Raw genomic sequence first — 12,340 nt, forward strand, 5'->3', positions numbered from 1 at the left:
TACGAAGTAATTTCTGTGCGTTTTAAGTTTTGATGTCACTCCTTACTTTCAGTTGAAAAAACTTGTTTTTTTTATTTAATTTCTGAACGTTTTTGAATCAATGCATGTTTTGATTTTGGCTCTCCGCAGAGGAATGATCAAAACGAAATTTGCATATTTTTTTTTTGGCTCAATGGCTTTCTCATAATTTTGATCGAATGATTTTGAGAAAAAAAGAGCGGGGGACGAAGCCTAGTTGCCCCCCGATTTTTTGGTTAATTAAAAAGGCAACTAGAACTTTTAATTTTTTACGAATCTTTTTATTGGTAAAAGATTTACGTAACTTATAAATTAGCTTACGTAAAGAACTTTTGTATTCTCATGTTTTTATTACATATATGAGGGGATTCGCCCCATCGTCAGTACCTCGCTCTTTACACGAAAGCTTAAATTTTATCCCAATTCATTAAGAATGACCCCCTGAATCACAAAAGCCGTAGAATAAGTAGTTGAAATTACCGAAAATACTTTAGCGTAAAGAGCGAGGTATTAGAAGGAGGTGAGCCCCTCATATGGGTAATAATTTCTGTTTGTTTTAAGTTTTATTGCTGTTCCTTACTTCCAGCTGAAAAAGCTTTTTCACTTTTATTTTTTAATTGTTTTTTTTTTAATAATGCTAGTAAATCCTGCTCTCCCTTCATGGAAATTTTCTTCTCCCATTACAAATTCTCGAAGGAAAGTTCCCCCAGCATATCCCCCTCTTCTCAACCCCTCCCCCAAACCAAAAAAATCCTCCTGAAAACGCCTGTATACTTCCCAATAACCATTACTATATGTAAGCACAGGTCAAAGTTTGTAACTTGTTGCCCCTCCCACGGGGACTGTGGGGGAGTAAGTCGTCCCCAAAGACATAGTTATAAGGTTTTTTGACTCCGCTGAATAAAATGGCTATCTCAGAATTTTGATCCGTTGACTTTGGGAAAATAATTAGCGTGGGAGGGGGCCTAGGTGCCCTCCAATTTTTTTGGTCACTTAAAAAGGGCACTAGAACTTTTCATTTCCGTTAGAATGAGCCCTCTTGCAACATTCTAGGACAACTGGGTCGATACGATCACCCCTGGGGAAAAGAAAAAAAAAACAAAAAAACAAAAAAACAAATAAACACGCATCCGTGATCTGCCTTCTGGCAAAAAATGCAAAATTCCACATTTTTGTAGATAGGAGCTCGAAACTTCTACAGTAGGGTTCTCTGATACGCTGAATCAGATGGTGTGATTTTCGTTAAGATTCTATGACTTTTAGGGGGCGTTTCCCCCTATTTTCTAAAATAACGCAAATTTTCTCAGGCTCGTAACTTTTGATGGGTAAGACTAAACTTGATGAAACTTATATATTTAAAACCAGCATTAAAATGCGATTCTTTTGATGTAGCTATTGGTATCAAAATTCCATTTTTTAGAGTTTTGGTTACTATTGAGCCGGGTCGCTCCTTACTACAGTTCGTTACCACGAACTGTTTGATTACTTCGTATATGAAAGAGGCTGCTTCCTCATCAACGCCCCGCTCTTTACGCTAAAGCTTGACTCTTTCTCTCAATTCTTCTTTCTAAAACAGTAAAAAACTTTAGCGTAAAGAGCGGGGCGTTGATGAGGAAGCAGCCTCTTTCATATACGAAGTAATTTCTGTGCGTTTTAAGTTTTGATGTCACTCCTTACTTTCAGTTGAAAAAACTTGTTTTTTTTTATTTAATTTCTGAACGTTTTTGAATCAATGCATGTTTTGATTTTGGCTCTCCGCAGAGGAATAATCAAAACGAAATTTGCATATTTTTTTTTTTTTGGCTCAATGGCTTTCTCATAATTTTGATCGAATGATTTTGAGAAAAAAAGAGCGGGGGACGAAGCCTAGTTGCCCCCCAATTTTTTGGTTAATTAAAAAGGCAACTAGAACTTTTAATTTTTTACGAATCTTTTTATTGGTAAAAGATTTACGTCACTTATAAATTAGCTTACGTAAAGAACTTTTGTATTCTCATGTTTTTATTACATATATGAGGGGATTCGCCCCATCGTCAGTACCTCGCTCTTTGCACTAAAGCTTAAATTTTATCCCAATTCATTAAGAATGACCCCCTGAATCACAAAAGCCGTAGAATAAGTAGTTGAAATTACCGAAAATACTTTAGCGTAAAGAGCGAGGTATTAGAAGGAGGTGAGCCCCTCATATGGGTAATAATTTCTGTTTGTTTTAAGTTTTATTGCTGTTCCTTACTTCCAGCTGAAAAAGCTTTTTCACTTTTATTTTTTAATTGTTTTTTTTTTAAATAATGCTAGTAAATCCTGCTCTCCCTTCATGGAAATTTTCTTCTCCCATTACAAATTCTCGAAGGAAAGTTCCCCCAGCATATCCCCCTCTTCTCAACCCCTCCCCCAACCCAAAAAAATCCTCCTGAAAACGCCTGTATACTTCCCAATAACCATTACTATATGTAAGCACAGGTCAAAGTTTGTAACTTGTTGCCCCTCCCACGGGGACTGTGGGGGAGTAAGTCGTCCCCAAAGACATAATTATAAGGTTTTTCGACTACGCTGAATAAAATGGCTATCTCAGAATTTTGATCCGTTGACTTTGGGAAAATAATTAGCGTGGGAGGGGGCCTAGGTGCCCTCCAATTTTTTTGGTCACTTAAAAAGGGCACTAGAACTTTTCATTTCCGTTAGAATGAGCCCTCTTGCAGCATTCTAGGACAACTGGGTCGATACGATCACCCCTGGGGAAAAAAAAAAAAAAAAAAACAAAAAAACAAAAAAACAAAAAAACAAAAAAACAAATAAACACGCATCCGTGATCTGCCTTCTGGCAAAAAATGCAAAATTCCACATTTTTGTAGATAGGAGCTCGAAACTTCTACAGTAGGGTTCTCTGATACGCTGAATCTGATGGTGTGATTTTCGTTAAGATTCTATGACTTTTAGGGGGCGTTTCCCCCTATTTTCTAAAATAACGCAAATTTTCTCAGGCTCGTAACTTTTGATGGGTAAGACTAAACTTGATGAAACTTATATATTTAAAACCAGCATTAAAATGCGATTCTTTTGATGTAGCTATTGGTATCAAAATTCCATTTTTTAGAGTTTTGGTTACTATTGAGCCGGGTCGCTCCTTACTACAGTTCGTTACCACGAACTGTTTGATAAGGGACCAGTAAGGTGGTTGCAGCAGTATCACCGTCCTAGCAAAGAGCAAACCTTGGTCGGCTGTAGACCTGTTAAAAACAAATTTAACGGGTAATCAATAAACAGATTTTGAAAGATTCTTAGTCATTTGACAAAAGACGATCATACAATTAATTTTTACAAAATTAGATACAGATGACAAGGTAGGCATCGAGAACAATATACGTTGCTAAGGCCACTTCTAAATTCTTGCATTAAAATTTTCTTATCTCATATTGCATCAAACTGTATTTCATTTTCTTCCTTTTAAGTTTTAGGTGAATTTTGCTGCATAAGAGTAATTTGCATGAGAGCATAGTAGAGCAATCAAAAAAGACAAAATGGAGTTATGGTGCCTTTCGAAAGCTTTATCGCCATCTACGTATTAGATCCACTAGATCGCTGTAATCCGATTTAAATCAAATTAGAAGAAAATACGTTGTGAATCCCAAATATATTGTAGTTGAGGCAAAACCCTGCTGCCTTTTAACCCAGTCTTAGCCAATGACCTCTTTGCATTTGTTCAGGCTCTTTTGGTAATGATGGCTTTTCGCTAACTCAGAAAGGTGTGGGGTAAGTTACCCCAACCGAAAGGAATATTGATAATTTTTCATATTGATATGAATTTTAGTAATATCTTTTTCTTCATGATTTAAGTTTAAAAGTTAAGATATATTATTGCTTATAATTAGCACAGATTTTCTCACCAATTTGCCCAATAAGCTTGGATTCCAGCTTAGTGTTAGCAGCCCTTTTAATCAGAATGAAAAAATGAATTTCTTGGATGATTTTTGGCTCAAATTGAAGACTTCTGAAGAAGTTTGTAATTCGTCCACATTTCGTACAGTTTTCCTAGACTTCTTAAAAATTTAATAATGTGTCTTTTTTCTGTAGAAGAGACTAAAATTTTGGTGGTCTGTGAATAAATCTTTAGAAATTAAAACTATACTCCAAGGACCTTTTAACGCTCTTTCGAATGTTACAAATCGCTATTCTTGTAAATTGATCCCCACCCCTTCAATAGGGCTGGATATAGCCCTAGGCTATAAACAGAAGTTTGCTGATTGTTGTGGGTTTGCTTTATTTAGCTGCTAATTTCTCACCAACAGATTGATCTTAAATGTCAAATAAGGCCAATTTAAAAACTAAAAAAAAAATAAGAAAGCGGCTCTACTGTAGTATCGATCAAACCCAGTTAAAGGGAGGGCAGCTAGGATGCCTTTATAAGGTAATTAAATAATAAAAAAAACTAGTTTTATTTAACTGAAAGTAAGGAGTGACATTAAAACTTAAAACGAACAGAGATTACTCCGTATATGAAATGGGTTGTCCCCTCCACAATCCCTCGCTCTTTACGCTAAAGTTTTTAATTGTTTTAAAAAGTAGAATTGTGGCAAAGAGTCAATATACATGTCACATAATAGAGTGGCATCTCCTAAAAGCTGGATGTGAGTATTGATTCGAAGTTGCTTATCTTCAAAATTATATTTAATTTCTTAAGAGTATTCAAATGTGATCTTAGTATGAGTTATGGCATACTGGACAGAAATTTATTTCAGCAGAAACTGGTGTTCCTGATTCTACACTATATGCACGTGAAGCATTGTGGTCACAGAGAGATATAAGTTGCATTGTGCATTGTTTCTAAAAGCATGCATTGCATTGTTTCTAAAAGCATCAGTTAAACCACCATATTGATAGATTAATAGTATACTCCAGTAGATTTTATTTGACTGTCTAACTTCTGTATCTTTAAGATTTAGCCCTTGTACACTTGAATTTTTGTACCTTGTACTTGAATTAGAGTAGTTAGGTAGTAATTAGTAGTTCACTCTTAATACTTAAAGTAGTTTCCTTTTTAAAAAGAACGACTTATACCTAAAACGAGAAAAAATATGATGACTGCTTAGCCAACTATTACATTTAGCATCAGCACTGTGGTAGTAAATTAAATTCGTGGTAACAAGCTATAGGTAGCACAATACACATAGGTAGGTAGCACAATAACTGTAGATTGGAAATTGGAAGTTCATAAGTTCCTTTTTTAAAAGTCAAAAGCGATTGAACCGCGATCAGCTCCCTCAACTACGTCCTGGCTGCCCCTTAATCCCCAAAGACATCTGATTAGAATTTTGAGATGGTTCTTTTGTTCAAACTAGCTGGAAGCCTTTTTTTTTGTCTGCTGTGTCCCAACACCAGCCTCAGGCAGTCCTAAATGCAAGCAAATCATTTGACATAGAGGATCCCACATTATGTGCGAGCCGCAATTTACGATATATATATATATATATATATATATATATATATATATGAAGATTTGGCCGGATGTTCTGTTTCAACTTTTTTTTCGAAAAAGAAAATTAAATATAGTGAACTACATACACGACATTGGCTAGTTTAGAGCAAATTTAAGAAATAATTTTGCTGCTTACCTTGTAGGGTATTGCCTAATTGTAGGGTATTACACATGGCCTAAGGCAAATTGTTCTTCTTTAACACTTCCTGTGGCTTTTTCTGCAGAGAGTCGGTGGAAAAGAGCTGTTTGATAAAGCGTCAGAATAGGAAAATGTCTCTAGTTATAAAGCCTGTAATGTACAGTAGAAGTCAGAGGTGATCATATCGATAAAAGATCAAATTGTAAGTGAATTAACTCTACTTTTATTAACTCTTACTTTTCCGTAAGAAAAAAGAATAATGTGGTTTTAAAACTGACTGCTCAACGTCTTTTTGCTCCTGTCTGAAAGAGGGCTTGTTTTTAGTTCGCTTTTTTCAAGAGAAATCTTAAAGAATGCAAGTGCCATTACTTGTCTCATGACATTCAGAATGAATATTAGTTTTTCTGCTTCCTAAGTGATAAACAAATCCTTGAAGAGAGAAAAAGCAAGGTAGGCATACAATGCCGCAATCGTTGATGCAAAATCTTACTCAGCGCATGTTGAACATACTACTTTTCTTCTGAGATGTTAAATTTTTCTGATCAAGAAAATCCACCATACAGAGTTGAAGAAAGGCTGTGAAACGGCTTTTGCTAAACTGGTTTTAAATAAGGTGAAACAGTGTCAAAATAAAATTTAAGCTTAAAAGGACTAGGGTTACGACACTGAAAGCAACATGAGAGATGCTTATAATTGAGCCAAGACCATCATTCTCTCTGCTAATAGCGAAGATGTTTACTCTGCTTGCACTTGCCATTCCTCAAATCTATGTGGCAGACAAGCGACGGAGAATTGTCGCAATGACTTTTCTTTGGAAGTGTTCAAAGATTATTCAATTATTTTGAATCCAGCCCCCAATGAATGTTGAAGAGGATGTCAAGCAAAATCAAAGGACACTATATGCAGGAAGGTTTTCAAAAGGACACAACAGCAACATCTAAGGAACAGCTAGGACTACTAAGTTGAAACTTTCAAGACATGTTTGGAGACATATTGAACAATTAACGAAGGGCATCCGCCCCTCTCCCATCTTGCTCCATTAGATTCTCTCCTCAATACGGATTGAGTCATTTTATTCGAAATAATCACAACGTCTAATAGCTAAGCTTCCGGGGGATGTTGTACCCCCGCAGCCGGAATATAAGGAATATAAATTATGCAAATTGCCTGTTTGCATAATCAAGGAATTTACTTTAAGGAAAGGGGGGGAAGGTTTGATCCTGGATGCATCTAAAAAGGCTAAGGCTATTGAGGCAAAATTTAGGAAAATGTCCATGGGTATGTTGAGCCAAATCAAAAAAAAATATATGTATCCAAGAAGGCCTATCTGCACCACCTTAGGAAGAATCTTAACTTGAAACTTTGAGGGCCACCACTGGTACTATTATTACTATTGCGGCTGCAAATGAGACTGGTTGTGACTGCAACTGTGACTACTTTTAATTGTGACAACTTCCAGCCGTGATTTTGACTTCTTGCAACTACTGTCACATCTATTTTTGATTGTCTATGGGAAACATTGAACTTTGAAATTTCAATATTAGAAAAATATGACTTGATATTGATGTTTTGATATTTTGATGAAACTTTGCTGTTGCAAAAAGAAAATTGATTTTGAAATGAGGAATGTTAAAATTTTGAAATTTGGTAATCAAAAACGAACAGAAATTAATTAGAAAAGCTTTCCGAAAAAGAAGTTTTTCAAAGAAAATTAAAGGCCATATCAAACTTAAGATCAATCGAAATAAATTTGTATAACAACTCAAACTCAAAACGATGAGAAATCATTATTAAAGAATAAATGAAACCTAAAACGACAGAAACTAAATAAACAATTATAGCAAACAAACATTAAAAAGGTACTATTACAAACAAATAAATAAATCTTAAAACCGGTAAAAATTAAATTGAATGAGCAAATCAAGCTTAAAACGAACAAACAATACTACAAACAAGAGTTTGGATACTGTCCCCTTCCCTAACTGTTGAAGTCCATAGCCTACTGCGTCATGTGTGCTTAACTGAAAATGGATTATGTTACAAATAATTTTTTTTGTACTTAAACGATTGAAAAATAAAAATAAAGTGTGAAAAAAATAAAAGCGAAATAAAATCTTGAACTGCTGAGCTTTCTGTAATTAATATAATTTTCTATCAAATATTCAGTTTAATTTAGCCAGTTCTTTCCGAAAACTGTTCAGGAGACAAATAGTGTTCAGTAAAGTGCAAATGGCGCAGTAGTCTTCATATTTTACAGTTAGGGAAGGGGGCAGTGGCCAAATATTTGTTTTTAGTGATTTTGGCTAATTTTTAGCTCGATTTGTATATTCACTTAAAGTTTTACTTGTTTTAAGATTTATGAATTTATTTATATTAGTACCTGTCGTTTGTGTCTTTGCTAAGCTCGTTTATTTAATTTCTGTTCGTTTTGGGTTTCATTAGTTCTTCAATAGTAATTTATGGTCGTTTTCAGTTTGAATTGTTATATAAACTTATTTCTTCTGATCCTAAGGTTAATATGGCCTTCACTTTTCTTTGAAAAAAACTTCTTTTTCAGAACGTTTTTTTTTTTTAATAATCTCTGGAAATAGCAAAAAAAATCAAGTTGACATTTTCTAGAAATGTTGATAAAGATACTGAACGAATTCAGTTTTTAAACTGAATTCTACTCGAGAGAGATAGAGAGAGAGAGAGAGAGAGAGAGAGAGAGAGAGAGAGAGAGAGAAAACAAAATTAAAACTCATAGTCATGCAGGCAATGACGTCTGAACTGGCAACGGAAATCAGTCCTATCTAACTCATTTTTCAACAAAGAAGGCAACCCATTCCACAGCGCTGGAACACCATGGTGACTGGAAAATGCTGACCGTGTCGACACCTTCAGTGGTCTTCTATGCTTGCTTACCTGTCTAGTTCCATAACTGTGAAGATCCGAAGCAGTAGAAAACATAAACCGGAACAATATGATTAATAATATCAAACATAATTAAATATTATAAAATTTACTTAATTCAGAAAACGTCAGTATTTGGACGCAAGAATAAATGGATCTTACAGAAGTTCGGCTGTCAGCTGCATATATCACTCTCATCGCTTGGTTTTATAATATTCAACTGGTATAATTTAGGCTATACAGTTGCACATTAAGGGGGGGGGAGAATTAGGTTACATTACCTTAGGTTGGGTTAGGTAAGGTTAGTTTGGGTTTCTATAATTTTGTTTCTAAAGTATTATTTTATCATCATGTTTTGTTATATTTCATTAGGATTAACCTAACTTCACTTCTTGGGTGTGTTTCCAATAACCCACAAGTACCTGGAAAATTATTACTCCGAAAAGAAAAGCATTTTTTTTCTCTTCAAAACAAAATAGTAAACAAAAATTCGAAGCTTCATATCGCAATACTTTTTGCTCTCAGACACATTGATGATCAGGAAATAATCCTGTTTGCAGGTGGAAATTTTTCTTCATACAGGGAAGAAAGTTCCTACCTTCTGAAAGATGTGAAAAGATTCGATTGTAAATAGAAAAGTTTCTGTTGACCACTGCGGTTTGCTTATTGTAAGGAATGACATGCCTTATATACACTATCCATACCCCTTCCTCCTTGGTTACGCCTGCGTCTATTTGGTTTTTCCTTTTCGTTGGATGAATAATTCATTAAATTAGTTTTAGTATTGTACGAAGTATGGATCTGTCTTGTGACTTGTTTGCATTTCTTGGGTTAACTCTATTCGGCTCACGTAGACTGCATATCCGCTACAGTATTGTCATCTCGCCATCTCCGGTCAATCACGTATATATCGTAATGGATATTGGATAGATATTACTCAGAGAAGGTATGTCATTTAATGCATTATATCACAATTATTTTTATGCACGACCCTTCCCTCCCCCAAATACGAAAAGAATATTCATTTTACCGATGTAATGTCTCTAAAAGAAATTTTATTTGACTGGACTCGTACACTTTTAATCCAAATGAGTAAGACCCTAATTTTACATTATTTATAAAATGCAATTTTGTGCAAGAGCCATTCGAAGCTCAAATGAAACCTGTTAAGACATCTTCTTTTTGTCAAGCAAGCTCTTGCTTAGCAAAATGTTTTGTTTTGATAAATAACAAAAAATGTTATTTTTTTATATATAAATTAATTGACAATTAAAAAATGTACTCTGATTATACCACTTGGAAAAATTCAGGGATTTTTTCAAATCTCTTTAATTTTGAAACAGGATGAGCAATGTGACTCTATAAATTCATCACAGTCAATCCAGCCCCAAATTGGTACCTGGAGAGATTTAGGAAAACAACATGGGAGGCGTCGAATGATTCGCCCATCAAACACACATAGCACTCCCAGTGGATGACAGAGAATCAAAAAACCAGTACACTTGGTACGCGGATCATTTTCTGCATGCGGATTTTTCGTTTTTTTTAAGTTCTATGGCTAAAGGATGGCAGATCGCAAAAGATGGACCATCCATCTAGGCCACAAATGAAAAGCAGGTGCTCTAAACTCTACACATGTTTTTATGATAAAAAAAAAAAAATTTTAGTGCAACCATACCACTGCTGCTGTATAATTGAGTTTCTTCAATTGATAACTAGCAATGAGTAAGTAGTAAAGTTAGTGTCCCGGAATCCCTTCACAGAGTAGAAAAGTAACTGATGTAAAATGTAATTACTTTTTTCCGGTTTAAAAAAAATCAAGTTTAAGGAAATTTAAATCCAAGATATTAATCTGAATGATTTTTGCTTTAATGGCTCAAGAGGCTAATAAACCATTAATATAGATAGTAATCTTTTATATTAAGAAAATTCACTTTGCAGGAATTATGTTAAAACTTGAAATGTTGATATATTATTGAAGATTAAAATAACTGTATAATTTTTCCAGTAGTATGAGGTACCACAGAAATTCGTGTCTAATTTACAATAGGAGGATCCAGTAAGTTTTCCAAGCTCAAACGTTGGAAAGATATTTTTGATTTTCGTCTTAGAACAAGAGCTAAGAGCTCATATGGCACTGTGACGAGGACGGAAGAGCAAATAACCAAGAAATCATATGGCATGAGCTCTAGCAAAATTATAAGAATCAATATATGATTAAAAGAAAAATCAGTGGCTTAATGCCGGCTGGGATTTAAAATTAGAGCTCCGATACACGAGGTCCTTCTATATATCAAAATTCACTAAGATCCGATTACCCATTCGTAAGTTAAAAATCGCTATATGTCAGTTGGTAAATTCTGTGCCATAAAAAAAGGGGTATTCTATTGTAAATGGGATATTTCTGTATCTTCTTCTCTATTTTCTTTCTCCAAGTTAGTAGTATGCTATCAACATGTACAAGCGGCAAGCCCGCCCTGCTCTTTTTTCCCTTAGTGGCTTAAGATCATAAAGAAGTTTTAGCGGCGATTCCACCAATGATGACATCTACATAACCAAAGTCATAGATGGTGCTATTGTTAACTACAGTGATAGATTGTGAAATGTTTTCTTTTCCAATAACATATTTCTTTTGCTTCTTAGCATTTTTCGATTGATTAATGAAATTTATATATCATGTAGGAATCGATCGTGAGACCTATTATTTCCTGTGGTAAAAGAGCGAAACGTTACTTGACTGAGCCAACAAGTCATTGATGATATTACCTTCTTAGAAATATATTCTAATGTAATCAACGTATTGTTTCTGAGACGCTGGTCAGCTGGTATTAAGCGTCACTACATCGTAATAAGTTATTTGCGCAATAAATTTTTCATTAGGATATATGGTCAATGCAACCATTGATTTGTATCCGGGCACCGTTTTTCACATCATTCTGAGATTTTGCATACCAGAGTGATTTGAGATAATTGCTGGAAAGACATATTCTTTTGATGGTTAATGAAACCTTTTTCGATCACCAAAAGTGTAATGACTACAACCGACATGTATCATTTCTGTAATGTAATGGTACTGAGCACATAAGTTTTCCTTTACCGGGCTTGAGCATGAGTTATGGTCCCCAGCGATCCGGGGTCCCATGTCCCCATCCAGGACCCCAATGCCTCCCACCCAGCTTTTTGCTTCCCCGACCAATTTATTTTCGGGACTTGGAACTCACGGGACTTGGAACGGGACTTAAGAGTTTTTGGAACTTAGATTTTTTACTTGATTTTTGTTTTATCTTAAATGATATTTAACCTTTGGTGAACACAATTTATGGATTTTTTTCATGCTACCACCCCTGTAATTCTCTGCAGCTGGTTATCCACATTAGTTAGTTTATTGTATGTTTTTTATCATTGTTAATTGTGTACAGAAAGATTAAACACTTATATCATATTTTAAAAGAGTAAAGATGAATTACTTAAAGAAAGTGTGTGCACATGATAAAGTTATCGTAGCGTTGAATGCTGACACCGACAAATATCTGAACTATGAAATAAGTATTAATGATTATCTTTTTGGATCCTCATTAAGGCTCATTAATGCGTGCTTTGTCATGACAGTGAGGTGTTAAATTCCATAGGAACACCGAAAAAAATTCAATGTTATTGGTGGTAGTGGATATACCAGAGCATCATTTCCAGAGATGAAAGCACGCAAAGAGAATGTGAACCTAAGAAATCTAGTTGAGAACAAAGGCCAACTTCTTGCTACTGCTGCTGGTAACACCTTATCCGTTGATACACCCTATCACCATCTTTCTGGTTTAAAA

General features: G+C 34.8%; 1 protein-coding gene across 3 annotated transcripts in view; it reads left to right on the plus strand.

Moving 5' to 3' along the window:
- LOC136040610 (uncharacterized) overlaps window positions 1-12,340 on the plus strand; it is a 69,128-nt gene that overhangs the window by 42,316 nt on the left and 14,472 nt on the right. For 2 of the 3 annotated variants that reach the window (XM_065724885.1, XM_065724887.1), the window contains exon 2: window positions 9,299-9,468. The exons of the other annotated variant lie outside the window; for it this stretch is intronic. The gene's annotated coding sequence lies outside the window, so the exon portion shown is untranslated. The remainder of the gene's footprint in view (window positions 1-9,298; window positions 9,469-12,340) is intronic. 3 annotated transcript variants of the gene reach the window in all.

Source organism: Artemia franciscana, chromosome 21 (genome assembly GCF_032884065.1).
Source record: "Artemia franciscana chromosome 21, ASM3288406v1, whole genome shotgun sequence".
Taxonomy (NCBI): Eukaryota; Metazoa; Arthropoda; class Branchiopoda; order Anostraca; family Artemiidae; genus Artemia; species Artemia franciscana.